The 14348-nt window shown below is 46.4% G+C and overlaps 1 protein-coding gene across 1 annotated transcript in view; it reads right to left on the bottom strand.

The window, feature by feature from the left end:
• AUTS2 (activator of transcription and developmental regulator AUTS2) overlaps positions 1-14348 on the bottom strand; it is a 794656-nt gene that overhangs the window by 74236 nt on the left and 706072 nt on the right. The gene's annotated exons all lie outside the window — the stretch shown is intronic.

Here is a 14348-nt window from a genome sequence, read left to right as displayed (position 1 = left end):
GGCATGGCGGTGTATTTATACACACACACATATGTATGTATATTTTAGAGAAACAAATCAGGTGACAAAACCAAGACAGCTAATGGAAGCCGCAGCCTCCGAAGAAAATGTCCATCAGGTGGTGCTGTTTGGCTGTGCTTCACCGCCCTGCAGTGCAGATATTTATTTGGAAAGATTCTATTTAATAAAGAAAGAAATGATTTTTTATTCAACATATTAGCTGCACAGAAACTATATTTTTGTACTGTAATTATCCAACGCATTCTGACATTGATTTTGCAATGGAGAAGAGTCATGATTTTGAATCAGGGAGCCCAGTTTTGGGAATGTGCAGAACTGCGGATTTCTTAATTAATTTTTAAAGTATTTTTGGAGACCCCTACTGAGTCAACTATTTGATTTTTACCATCTTTAAAGCAGTGCTGATAATGTAGGTTAGTAATTTTATAAACTGCTGTTACACAGTCTTTGAAAGACAAAGAGTACGCTAGTATTTAGCATTAGTATGTATTTCCACGCAAGATTTGCCTTCGTCAGAATAACTGATTGTTGACACCACGCTCTGTATAAACTAATAACCCATTTTATTTTCCATCAAGCCCTCTTTATCCGTGGAAGGTTTTTCCTCCTAATACTGTGTTGGTACCTTATCTACTACTGCTGTTTGTATGCAAGTACGCCGGTTAATCTTTCTACCTATTATTAAAAAGCCTTACTTTAAGTTTCACACAAAAACGTTGAGCTCCCCCTTTCAGAAACTATAATGGCAAGAAACCAGACGGGGGAAGATAACACTGAAAATCCTGAGCCCAAAAGCAGAAAGCATTAAGTTTATGCATCCGTGTACAGCTGTGTTTGCGTGCACACACACATCCGTAGTACACACACACATACACCTAAAGCTTAAACTCAGACCACCTACCCGTTCACAAAACCCAGACAGCTGTTCAATTTTGAACTGTATCTTGGATCCAACCCCGCTGAGATAGTCTGCTTTTCGAAAATACATCGGAAGAAATGTGCTCAGTAACGAAACATTGCTAACAGGGGGAAAATGCAACACTTGACAAAGATTTTAGTCTTCTCCTAGAAACTATTTTCTGACTGGATTCAGGAAAAATAATTAAAAACACTGTCTATTTGGAAAGCAGGCTGTGGGTTTTTTGTTAAAGGGAAGGAATTTCTCAATTCAAAGCCATATAAAAAACATTAGACAAGCAACATATATTAGATATCTCGACTACACTGAAAACTTAGGTGTGAAATTACCGATAAATAAGTAGATACAGCTCTGGCTGCATATCATAGTGTAGTAATATACTGAAATAATTTGTTTGCCTCAAGTTAACAACATACAAGATTTCTGTGATTAAGTATTAAAAATAGCTTTATTCTTTTTCAGACTTCTAGACAGATTTTACTAGATTACTGTTGGCTTGTTTAAAAGCTGAGCTGGTGTATTTCTTCTCGATTAAATACCTTGTAAACACTGGATTTATTGCCCAGTGATGGATTTATTATTCAGTGACGACTTTCTCTAAATTAATGAAAATATGTGAATAATGCACAAACTGAAGAGATCAAAAAGGCCATGTACTTTAAAAAGCAGCCCAATATTCGTCCAACAAATTAAGAAATGCTCAATGCTTTCCTAACCTTGCCAATCAGCCTGCTCTCTGATTAAAAATAATAACCTTTTCCAGTGAATTTCATCTGTTGTTGTCTTTTTAAATGCAGCTTCTTTCAGAAGTTAAAACTCTCTGAACCATTCTTCCTTTTTAGAAAGAAAATCCAATATTAAAAACCAAACTTCTTAGAGTTTCAGCTATTACTTTATTTTACTGTTTCAGAACGAAACAGCGTAGGGAAGCTCTAAGTTTCCTATTTGCTTGATTTTTCCAAACACTAGAAAGAGGAAAACATTTTTTTTAAGAAGTTTGCTGTAATGCCAAGCATAAACCAACAGATCGTTTTTAAGCTATGCTTTTTCAGGTGAAATCTTTTCCTGCGCTACTGCATAAACCAGTCAGAAACACTGTTGTGAAATCTGGAAGTGGCACTTCTTGGACATTACGTGGTGCACAATACATCCTGCCTGAGAATCACTCGTGAGCAAACTGGAAGATGATTATCAGTACAATATGCACATAAAAAAGGAGTAATTTTACGCAGACAAAGCTTGTCTGAGAGTGAATCTCATTTTGCATTGCTGACCACACGCTACTGAATGGAACAGCAACTTGAAAAAACCCCGCTGCCTGGGTTACCATAAAAATAACCCAAAGCCATTTCACCAGCTCGAACCATCAGATGGAATCTGACTGCCTGTTTCATTACTTTAAAATTTGGGTTTAAATATAACACAGCAATTAGGGTAATGTATAACTGATACAGTAGCGAACACAATCTCTGCCGGCAGGTAAGATACGCAACTATTATTTTTCCGGAGTTAGGCAGTCACGTCATGCAACAACACTAAAGGAACAAAAAAGCCAAATGAATTTAGAAAACCCCCAACATCTCAGCGCTAACACAGAAGGATAAAATACAACGCCTTTGCAGTGCTGACCTAAAGTCTCCTCTGTATTCACAAGACTCTGTGCAGACAACGAAGTGCCTTTATTTCCGTGATGGGTGCTTTAAGGCAATGTGGTCAAACCTGGATGTTTAAGCAAGGGAGAGGAGCTTGGCTGTTCCCTGTACACAAGACAAGTGAAACTGTCTCTTCGTTCGCCTTTATCCTGATCATTTCCAGGTCTTACTTGAGCAGCTGATGGAAAGACACTATCTGCTGGCAACGTTACATTTTGGGAAACCACTCGGCCCCGGCGCACAGTGACTGTCCAGGGTGCTTTATGTCCTAACAGACCTCTCGGCTTAAGAAGTCACCCTCCCCCGGCTCCTGCGCGGACTGCGAGACACAGGGCTGGAGCCGATTATAAACAGTTCCCTTCCTCGCACTCTGGCCGTTTTCCCTTATAAATCCCCTCGTTACCAAGCGCAGCTTAATCCTTTTCAACATGAAATGAAGCAAGTCAGCAATCCCCGGGCTACAAAAAAAGAAAAAAAAAAAAAAGAAGGAAAAAAAATGACCTAAAGAGTATTTTTCCCTCATCAAGGAACGTGCTGTCATTCAAGTGGATGCACGACTAAAACATTTCCTGTCCAGACAGCGCGGCTCGACTCATGCCTGGCACAGCCCCCGCCGCAGCACTCGCCCCGGCCCCGGCGCACCTGCCCGCGCCCCGCGGAGCCAGCGCGGGGCCCCGCGGAGCCACCGCCCCGCCCCGCCGCGGGGTGCCCGGGCCCAGCCGCCCGACCTCACCCGCGGGGCCGGGCCCTCCGCCGCCGGGGGGGCCCGAGCCGAGGCGGACCCCGCCACCCCCGCCCCGCTGCCCAGACCCGCGGGGCGAAGCGGCTTTACCTGCTCGCGGGGGCTTAAGCGCGGCTGCCAGCCCGGGGCTCATGGCGGTGCGGGAGGTGCGTGCGTGTGCGCGGCGGCGCCGGGGAACTCCGATCCAGCGCGGCTCTCAAAGTCCCGCAGCCAAACCCCAACTAATCCTTCGGGGGACAACTCCGAGGGCCGGGCGCGCAGGCCGCCCGGCGGACATCCTTCCCGGGCAGCCGAGCCCCCCCTCCCCTCTCCCCGCAAGATGGTTCCCTGGGAGGAGAGAGAAAGAGAGAGGGGTGTGCGTGTGTGCGAGCGGGCGTGGGGAGAGCGGCGGCCGCGGAGAGCTAATGGAGCAGCAGCAGGACAAAGAAAACCATGTGCGGCGGCAGCGGCGAGCCGGGGGCAGCGGCTCCGCGGCGGCAACTCCGGGTCCCGGGGCGGTGCGGCCCCTCCTGCCCACGCACCTCCCTCCGCGGGGTCCAGCGCCGGCGGGGCGCAGCGGCAGCCGGCAGCGCGTCCCTTCCTTCGAGCGGCTTTTCGGTTTTTTCCTCTGCTTTTTGGGTTTTTGGGGTGGTTTTGTTTTGGTTTTGGTTTTTTTTTTCTTAAAAAGTCATGCCCGTCCTCTCCCGAGACAAAGCGCGCTCCCGCCGGGGCACTGTCACTGTCCCTCCCGCCGTCCAGGGCTCGCCGCAGCCGCGCTCAGGTGAATTCCATCGGGGAGAGGCAGCGGCCCGGCCCCAGCTCCTCCGGCCCCGCCGAAACCACCTCGCAAGCCTGTAATCCCCGGGGGGCGGCCGCTCCGCTCCGCTCCGCGCTGCTCCGCCCGGCCCGGCTGCGGGCTGCCGGCCGGACCCCTCGCCGCCTCCCGCCGCCCGGGCGCTCCGCTCCGCACTGCGCGGCGCTCCGAGCGGCGCTGCCCTCCCTCCCGGCCGCCGCCGCCAGCTCCTCCCTCTCCCCGCCCGCCCCGCCCCGCCGAGCCGCCCCGCGCTCCGCCGGCGGCCGGTGTCCCCGCGGGGGCGGGGGGGCGTCCGCGGGGGGCGCGTTCCCGCCCGTGGCTCGGCCGAACCGGCGGGGCCGCTCCGGGGGGTGCGCGGCCTCCGCCCGAGGCGGCGGGGCGGGGGCAGCGGACGGGCCCCCCTGCCCCGGAGACGGCGGCGCAGGAGCGCCGGTCGCTAAAGCTCCGCGGGAGGAAACAGCATCGAAAATATCCTATTGCATTTTGCAGTTTTTTTAACGGAAATTTAATTTTTAATGGAAAAAAATGTCCCCAACTTCGACAGGGTGGCCTCCGCGAGACCTCCAGCTGCGCACGGAGTTGTCCTACCTCCCGGAGACAGAGGGGTCCGGGACAGCGCGCAGGTGGGGCCAGGGCTCCCCAGCTTCCAGGGACTCGCGTGACTCTACTTCCAGCACCAAATGTTGTTGTCAACAAGCAAGGGATCTCTTAGCCACTGTAGGTTTTTCTTAAGCGCCGCACACCATTAGTAATAGCCACCGCAGAAAATAAATGCACAGATACATTATTATATAAATGATTATTCACTGAAGCACGGCCATCGGAGCCAAATGATGTCTCCTATAAACCAAGCTGCTGTGAAGATGAGAGGCAGTTATGCTCATTGGCACGGTATCCCTATATGGCAAGATGTTTCCTGGGAAATGGATAGGTGCTAAGATAGGTCTGACAGGCTCGGGAGCCCTTGCCCAGGGAGTGTTTTTGAGATTTCAAACCTTGAAATTGGTTTCAAATCAATACTGGGCTAGGAGTGCTAATGGAATCAAACTCCAGTGGGCTCCACTTGCATTTGAGCTACATCCTCAGAAATAGGGTTGACAAACCCTCCTGTGCTGGTTTTGGCTGGGATAGAGTTAATTTTCTTCACAGTAGCTAGCATGGGGCTGTGTTTTGGATTTGTGCTGGAAACAGCGTTGATAACACAGGGATGTTTTCGTTCCTGCTGAGCAGGGCTGACACAGAGTCAAGGCCTTCTCTGCTCCTCACCCCACCCCACCAGCGAGGAGGCTGGGGGGGCACAAGGAGTTGGGAGGGGACACAGCCGGGACAGCTGACCCCAGAGACCAAAGGGACATTCCATACCATATGGCGTCATGCTCAGTATATAAAGCTGGGGAAGAAGAAAGAAGGAGGGGACGTTCGGAGTGATGGCGTTTGTCTTCCCAAGTCACCGTTACGCGTGAAGGAGCCCTGCTGTCCTGGAGATGGCTGAACTCCTGCCGATGGGAAGCGGTGAATGAATTCCTTGTTTTGCTTTGCTTGTGTGCGTGGCTTTTGCTTTACCTGTTAAACTGTCTTTGTCTCAACCCACAAGTTTTCTCACTTTTACTCTTCCGATTCTCTCCCCCATCCCACCGGAGGGGAGCAAGCGAGCGGCTGCGTGGGGCTCAGTCGCCAGCCGGCGTTAAACCATGACACCTACTCACCTCAACGCCTGCGGCGGAGCTCAGCCTGGAGGAGGTGACTCTCCTAAGGAAAAGACAGGAACTACCTACACCAGCCAGAAATCAAAAGCAGAGCAATGGCTGCAGGTGCGTGGTTGGCCTCACCTGAGCCAGGAGAAGCGTCACGCACCCGAAATCCAAGGGGAGCTTGGGAAGACACGCTCGTGCCCTGGGCCAGCTCCGAGCTCGCCTCGGGGACATGGCGCGGATGACGTGAGATGAAGAGGGACTGCCCTCCTCCCGGCCCCTGGGTGCCGAGGTGGGCGCGTGGCTCTGAGCAGTCCCCGAGCGGCGGCGCAGCGACCTGGGCGCAGCCGCGCACCAACCCCTGAGCGGCTCCGGAGGCCCTGCCCGCAGCAAACGCTGCAGCATGCGGGGAAGGAGGGAAAGCATGGTCTGAACTGTCCACACAAGAAGTGCTATACTTAAGGAAAAACTCCTCAGAAAACCTTCCTACCAATTACTGATGTAGAACTACAGGATTTTATGAAAATATTTCTCATTCGTTTCTCATTCCATCGCCGTATGACCCATTTAAGAACAGTTTTCCTCCTCAGCATTACATTGTGGCTTTTCCAAAATTCTTACTTGAGGTACAGTTGCACTGACTGCAATGGTTTCCACTGGGAAAGATGCACGACAGGAACGACAACACAGGAGACAAACACATCCACAACAGCCCCAAATTCAGACCATGGCTGCGAACGCTACAGTGCTTTCACTATGTGTCTGATCAGGAGAGGGAATACTTTGGTAAAACTGGGACAAATGGTCTTCATCAGAAAATTAAAAAATTGTGGCCAACCAGATCCTGGTTATAGCGATGGAAATAAAAGTTCTTCGAAGCTGTCCACCTTAGCAGGGTTATCCTTAGATTTCTACAACGTATCTGAGCATGGACTTTGGCTGTTAAAATTTCACAGGTTTTTGCATCTCCTAATAAATATATATTGCAGAGTCATCTTGTGCTGTCAGAGAGGTGGTTTCCATCTCCTCCTCTAGAAACCCAACAGAGATGTCTTCATGTCTGGTTTCTAGAATAAACAGTGGAGAGTGGCCAAAAGCCATCGCAGTCTATCGGCTATTTCACGAGCTCAGCAAAGGAAATGGATGGCTTGAGTGCAGTTTTCAGTCTCCACCAAAATTAAATAAATAAAGGCATTAAAATGGCAGTGTTCTCTGCACAACAACCGGAGGAGGCGGGGACTGCACGGACGGCGAGACTGTACCTGGAATTAAATACACAATATTAAGGTGTGGCAGCTCATATATTCTATGAGCACTTTGGTCAAGACTTTCCACATCTCGGCACGGTAAGAACGGGTCTAATTAAAGCCTAGGATCCTCACAAGACTTTAATTTGATAAATTTAGCCTGGATTAAACTACAGGCTTGTCTGTACTGGATTTTTCAAATGTTAACCACATGCCACACCTGAAATCTCAGCAAACACGAAATCAGAAATGCATTTACCTACTCATCTCCCTAGGGCTGTTAAGGTTTATTGGCAGGGCTGTGGGCCTCATTATGTTCATTATTTGTGCCTTAGAGATAAGTAGAGGACCTCTGTTTTCCTCCTAGAACATTATCATGCACGAAATGTGTTTTATAATTCCAAATGAGAAGTTTGGCGTTTAGGAATTCACCCAAAGCCAAATTAAATCAAAGGGAAAAAAAAACCCACCACCACCTCCCAATGACTTCAATGGCCTTTGGATCAAGCTTCCCCCTCTCGACAGCAATACTTTCCCGTGTTTTAGGATATGCCTGGATAGGTTTTTGAAACCTTCTGTCTCTTATCTATGTGGGACCTTGCCAGAATTTTTTTCATCTGTCTGTGGTCTCTGTCAGCGTCGACATTTGTTTCTGCCACAACAGCCAAATGAAGTGCATTGAACTTGGATCAAAAGTGATTTCAAGATCTTTCACTCTCTGAAAGAGGTTTTCAGATCCAACCATTTTATAAAAATGACCTAAAGCCGCCTAGACAGCAGGCAGAGAAGCAGACATTTGTTTCCAAGTCATAGAGTAATTCCAAAGAAGAATTACCCATCTCTGGCACAGGGAGGAAATGAATATTGAAATTACAGCAGATTATATTGGATTAAATTATTTATGGCAAACCTCACCTCACCTGGAAGGTTCTGCAGCTTTTTCCTGGCAACGTGAAAACTGGATATTCCAATTCTTTGGTATTCTGTGAAAGCCTGGAAACATTTATGTTTCCATTAAGTTGCTAATCTTTCCAGAAGACACAGTGGTGTCTGAGTTCGGAGCGTGATTACGATGCCTTATAAAGTTCTCCATAATGCTTTGAAAACATACATAATTTTGTCCATTTCTGGATAGGAGATGCAGGTTCTTTTCCCCATAGAAAGAATTTATGGAGCTATCAGCGGAGTTTTATGACTTTGAACAGCAAGCCACGGCATAATGTCCCAACCAGAAAGTACTTAAACTCTAATGCTTTAAAGAGGTTCCAGAAAAGGACCTGTTCTTGAGAGGGACCTAAATGATGACAAAATCACCGCTGGTTTATGCCGTAAAAAGGTAGCAACAGATGTCCGTAAAAGTAAATCGTGGCGAGGCCGGGTTTTGCCAGGAGGCCGGGCTCTGCGCCGCTGTGTGTGCACAGCATCAGCCCCGAGGGCGAGCGCCTGGCGCGCCCGGCGGGCTCCTGGCGGCAGATGAAAGCCAGGCTTTCTCGACAGCCCTTCTAGCAGAGACAGAGCGCTCGTGTGCTTTCTGCTAAGGTAAGGCAGGGGAAAAGGTGATACAAAAAGTAAATGCACCTTTTCGAAGGAAACAGAACCGCTGGACCATATAACATCACTGGGCAAGTTCTCAATGTAAGTAAAGCTTTTTATTTGACAAAGCAGGAAACTTTTGCGAGAGCGTATTAATGACAGTGCAACTTTTTTATTATTTTTATTTTTCTGCAGCATTTGCAAAACTAAACCACTTTGTAATCCCTTCTTTTATGCAGAACAGATTGCAGTTTTAAGCAGAGGCCCATAAACTGCAGGTTCAAAGAAACCTGAAACTGAATTAGCATAAAAGCTGGAATTCTCATTTAGAGGAACAGCAAGGCAACCGCTCTGCAGGCAGTTTTATGATTTTGGTTTCAAATGGAAACAAAGATGAAAAGTGGGGCTCAGGGAACAATAGGGCTGCTCTCTCTTCCCTATCCTTATGGGCCCGGACATATAAAACATACATAAAAAGCGGTCTCCACTGCTTCCGAGGACAGAATTTCGCGCAGTTTTGCACACGTAAAGGAGGTTGGATAATTTTCCGAACCCGTGCACTGTACCAAAGAGAAATCGTCACTGTCCTACAAGTGTGAAGCCTTTTCTCCCCCAAGCTTCTCCACATAGCGTGAAGTCTTTGAGGTGAACACCACAGTCGTCTTTCCTTCCCTCTGCCAACGATGAAGAGTGAGAATCCCCGAACTGACTCCTGGCTATAACTTCTCAATCAGAAAATACATGCATTTTATCTCTTCTTCTATATACCTTCCTGTGGTTTGAATTCGGAGTTACTAAATATATGATGGAACATGGGTTAGCTGGATTTAGCTCCTAGAGACCTTGCTGGGCTCTTGAGCCGCTACCTGCACTACAGTCTATCCGGGAACATTCGTAAGATGTTACTTACACCGAGTAAGAAGAGAAAATATAAATTCTTCCCCATCCACTAGCACTCCTGTGAGTACACTTCATAAACGCACCACTTTTAAGCTGTGGCCATTATCTTCCCCTAATTTCTGCCTGCTAGCAGGTTCTGCAACTGAAGAAGTATTTCAAATTAATTTGTCTGTCAATATCTGGGTACTGAATCAACTAATAAGAGAGAAATATTTTTCATTCTCTTCTTCTCAGTCAGAAGAAGAGACTTTCTTATCACTGAATAAAGCATCCATTATTGCGTGCTGTAATCCCATTCCGTCTTTCAGGTCATTTTTAGCCCAGAAAATGCTGAATCAGCACCATAAACCAATCAAGTAATTTCTTTCATTTTTGAACATTCAAGCAAAATAATGAAAATCACATCTCATTTGATGAGGAGAATAAACGACAAAAATCTATTCTTCCAAGGATAATTTTAAAAGAGGTATGCCAAGTAAAGAAATACTATTGCAAAAACATGTAGCTAATGTAGGGTCTCTTGTGCCGAACAGATAAATTCCATTTTTGACTGTCATCTCATATTTAGATAGTACATTATGAACAATAAATCTGTACGTTTAGCCAGCTTCTAAACAGTGCAAAGACATTAACTTGGCAAAAGAATGACCATTACTTTGATGAATGAAACATTCACCTAAAATATTCATGTACAATATGATAATATCCAATTGATAACCAAAAAACCACCCCACTGCAGATTTAAATAACTGAGATGTATATGAGAGAAATGGAATAACATACATAAGAGGAGTTATTATGGCACTGTTAGGAGAACCAACAAATGAAAAAAAAGCTTGATAAATATTTTCCATAACAAAACACAATTGGTTTCAGTGGGATACAGCTCTGTTTCTCATTAGTTATCCTTCACTTGTCAGACAAGTTCCATATTTCACTGAAACCCGCTGAGTATTCTTTATAGTTTGCTGGGGAAAGTGGCTATACATTTAGCACGTTCCCTTTATGCTGTGTGTTTTCACAGGTCTTTCTTTAAAACACACTGTACATGCTTTTGCTTCTTTCCCTTAGGATAGTGGGTTTCGACATCCAAGAAGAGTTTAAAAGCAGGTAACAAGTCATCACTTTTGAAGCTGCAGAGCAACTGAAGAGGTGCAATAGCCCCAGCAGCCATTATCAGTGCCTGCCAGGGTGCCACAGTATCAAGTTATATGATAAAGCACTCAGCTGACACCAGAAAAATAATCATTCTCTCTCTCCTGCACCACCCCCTTTTTCACAAGGAGGCTTTTTACACTCATTAAATGCAACCTTATCTCTGAAAGACTGCAATCCTCAGCAAATGACAAGTGTGCCTAATCTCATTTTCTGACAAGCGATTCTGACAGCACCTTCCTTTTGATTTCTAAGACACGTAGCTAGACATATATTAATCTGTCAGTCATCGCCCCTAGGAAGGATGGAAAAAAAAAAAGGAGAGACAGAGATGAACATTTGTGAATGTGAAGGGAACGAGGCAAGAAAGGACTAAGGGTCCTTTTCTGGCTATTTTAAGCGACACAACCATGTTTCTCCACTCCTCCCACCCCAACGTGGCACCCAAGCCACTTCTGTGCAGCAGAGCCCCAGACCTACGTGTCTGCAGAGGTGGGCGAAACCGCGTTTTCTTTAAGGGATGCCTGTGGCCCAGCAGCTACGGACTAGCAGTCAGCTGTGGGTGTATTTTCAGGTTTTCCCTGGTGTGGAAGGCACTCGGACTCTCATTTCACTTCTCTGTGCCTCAATTTTCAGCACTGGATATAAAAGAGTTGCATAAAATCCAAGTGTTATTGTCACCACGGTGCATGTTTTAGTTACAGACGTGGGACTTCCCAGTACTGGTACTACAAAATGTTGAGCCTTCATTTCAAATTTACAGATTATGAAGCGTTCTGCAACAACGCTTTTTTTGCAGCAAGAAATGCTTTGTCGTTCCAGTCACCGTAAGCCCTTGGCTTCGGCAGCCAGCCTGGCTGGACCGCGTTAGCAGGTACGGGCAAAGACAGGTTTGATAAAAGCATCAAGATTGAAAGCATCAAATTGTTGTCAGGTCGTAACAATTTTGTACGAACTCTCACCGTGCTCTAAAGCGAAAGCGTTTGGTACGACGTAGTGGCCTGGCAAGGCGCAAACTGGAGAGACTTATCAAGACTGAGTCAAGTTGCGTTTTGAGGCTATGAAAAGGTAGGATTTCCAGGAACACCCAGCTATAATACAAGAAGACGTATTTAAAAACTGAGAGCATTACGGGGCCCTGACAGTAAGTGGTAAATTGGTGCAACTCACGTGGCATTTGCCACTCAGCAAGTGTGCAAAACAGGGCACTTCACGCACGAGGTATGATATACATTGGTGAGCAGAGGGAGGAGGTAGGCTGGTATGTAGCTACAAAGGGGTGTAAAATAAGTGAGATTCTACAAATGGGACCCAAAGGAGGAAAGACGATTAAATGAGGTGGGAGGCAGCGTTCTTTATCTTACACAGACCTATTAGTTATGTTCCTCATAAACACGCCTCCTCCCTCTTCGCATGTGAGTCATATTAATGTTCCTACCCACCAAATGCTAAATTAGAGTAAATTATACAGATTTACCATCTAACATTTGCTCGCTGACCAGTCTGCACTTGCCGAGAGCCTCCCCAGCTGGCAGCGCATCCTTCTGCCTGGGGACGTCCCAGGCACCGCAGCTCCCAGCTTGGCCCAGTTTGGTACCCTCAACTAAGAGCTACTCGCCGCCTCCTCTCCCTTCCGCTGTATAATATGAAAGTACAGGAGAAACTTTATTGTTCATAATGGGGTAAGGAAAAAAAAAAAAATCAAATGAAAGCGAAGTACAAAGGGGCTCATATCCAATGCTTTAAAGCGATGCCATTTTCATAGTAATACAGTCATTAAGTACTTGTTTGATGGTGCAAAAAGTAGGCCAAGATCTTTGCTAATACATTTTATTAATCAATACCTGCACTAGAAGATGAGAACAATTAAAGTTTTCCTCCTCACTCAGACAAAGCAGCATAAAGCTTGTGATCTACTTAAGGAGCCCGCCACTCAATGGAAAGATGAAAAGACTTCTTTAGTTTTACTTAAGAGCTGAAATGATGTTAATACTTCGAGTGTTTAGGATCTGGTTCTCAGAAAGACAGTAAATTAGCAGTGGCAGGAAAGCTGCCTGCTGTCGCTGAGTCCCCTTCCTCGCGTTTCCACACTGATGTCATCGTAACTGGAAAACTCACAAATACATTCTGGAGTTCATTGAGCCTGAAAATAACACTGGAGATATTTCCTTTGCCGTGCAGAACACTTTAATAAATAAGCCTAGCGGAAACGCACATCTAACTGCTGATGTGCCTTATAAGGATAAATGTAAACCTGACACTTGCATAGTTCACATTTATGCTGGCTTTTTTATTAAAAAAAGGATTTTCTAGTTGCATCTGAGCTTCAGGATTTAGAAAAGAAGACATAGACAGAAAAAGTCTCCTCCTATGGGGAAAAACGGTGGGGGGAAACCAGGCAGTTCACTGTGTGGACCTCTGGCTCCGCAGGGACAGGACTTCTCATCTCACACGGGGAGTTGCTGATATGGGGATCAAACAAGGGAAAACTGCCTAAAATCTGCACAAACCACAACCCTCCTTGGGAGACTCCAGCTCTGTCCCTGCAGCAGGGGCCACCGTCACCCACGGGACAACGCTTATCTCTCTTCCACCTCTCGGGACCTCCAGAAACACACCTTGGCCATTATCCTGGTAGGCCACGGGCCACCGGTGTTGGCACATCTGCCCTGCACTGACCCACTCGACTGTTTGGGCTCCAGCAAAAACTTTTGATAGGGGTCTCACGGCACGAGGTACAGTGGAACCACGTGGGAGGAGAGACTCCTTGCAACCCAACAGGCAGGACAATGAACAGGAGACAAAGGATATGGTTATTTCCCACATCAAACGAGGAACATCAAACGAGAGAAATGCCGGTAGCACCAAAAACTGAACGCTGCCCAGTTTCATCTACTATTTGATCCTCCACTGAGAGCAGAACCTCATCCAGGACCTCACAGCCTTCTGCTATGGAATGAAAGGGTCCATCACGCACACGCGCTGACCTTACAGCACCAGAGAAAGCACGGACACAATGTTGTGTTTAAAACAAATAGTTTTTTCATATGATCATTAACAGAAATATAAACGCAAATGACCTTTTAATTTGTATCATGAAAACTAATCAAGCTAATGTTGCAGCCAAAAGAGAAAACTTCTCCCTAGTCATCATTTTGGAAACGTTGGGGATCGATTCATGTCATATAGTTGACCTCTTGTTGTAAATTTGCTGCCTAGTTTCACTCAGTATTAAGCTTTCCGGGCACTTTGCTGTTTCTAACTCACTTGTCAAAATTATATGAGCGCCTCGCTGATACTTTCTTCAAGGCTCCCAGTTCTTCTTCTGTGCATCTTCACCCGGGATTGCATTGCTCAAAGCGCTGCGGAAGGTCACGGTACTCACAACAAAAAGGTCGACGACAAAATAAGCAGACGGATTCTGCTCTAGTCCAGCCTCCATCCACTCATCCAAATCTCTCAAAAACTCCTGATCTAAAGTCCGCTGAAAATACAATCCTTCTAACACAAGAAACAATTTTTACTAGCTCTCAAAATGCTATTTTTCTTTCATTTAAGATTCTAACAAAACCTAACTTCTTTGTCTCTCAAGCTCCCTTGATCTCCTTCACTTTTAGCTGTCACATAAAGTCAATTGGCTGCACCTCTCTGCTTGATAAAGACATGCCAAATGTTCTGATGTATCTTTAATGAGG

Source organism: Calonectris borealis, chromosome 19, assembly GCF_964195595.1.
Source record: "Calonectris borealis chromosome 19, bCalBor7.hap1.2, whole genome shotgun sequence".
Lineage (NCBI taxonomy): Eukaryota > Metazoa > Chordata > Aves > Procellariiformes > Procellariidae > Calonectris > Calonectris borealis.
The sequence above is the reverse complement of the archived record's forward strand: the minus strand, read 5'-3'. Positions and strand labels throughout refer to the sequence as shown.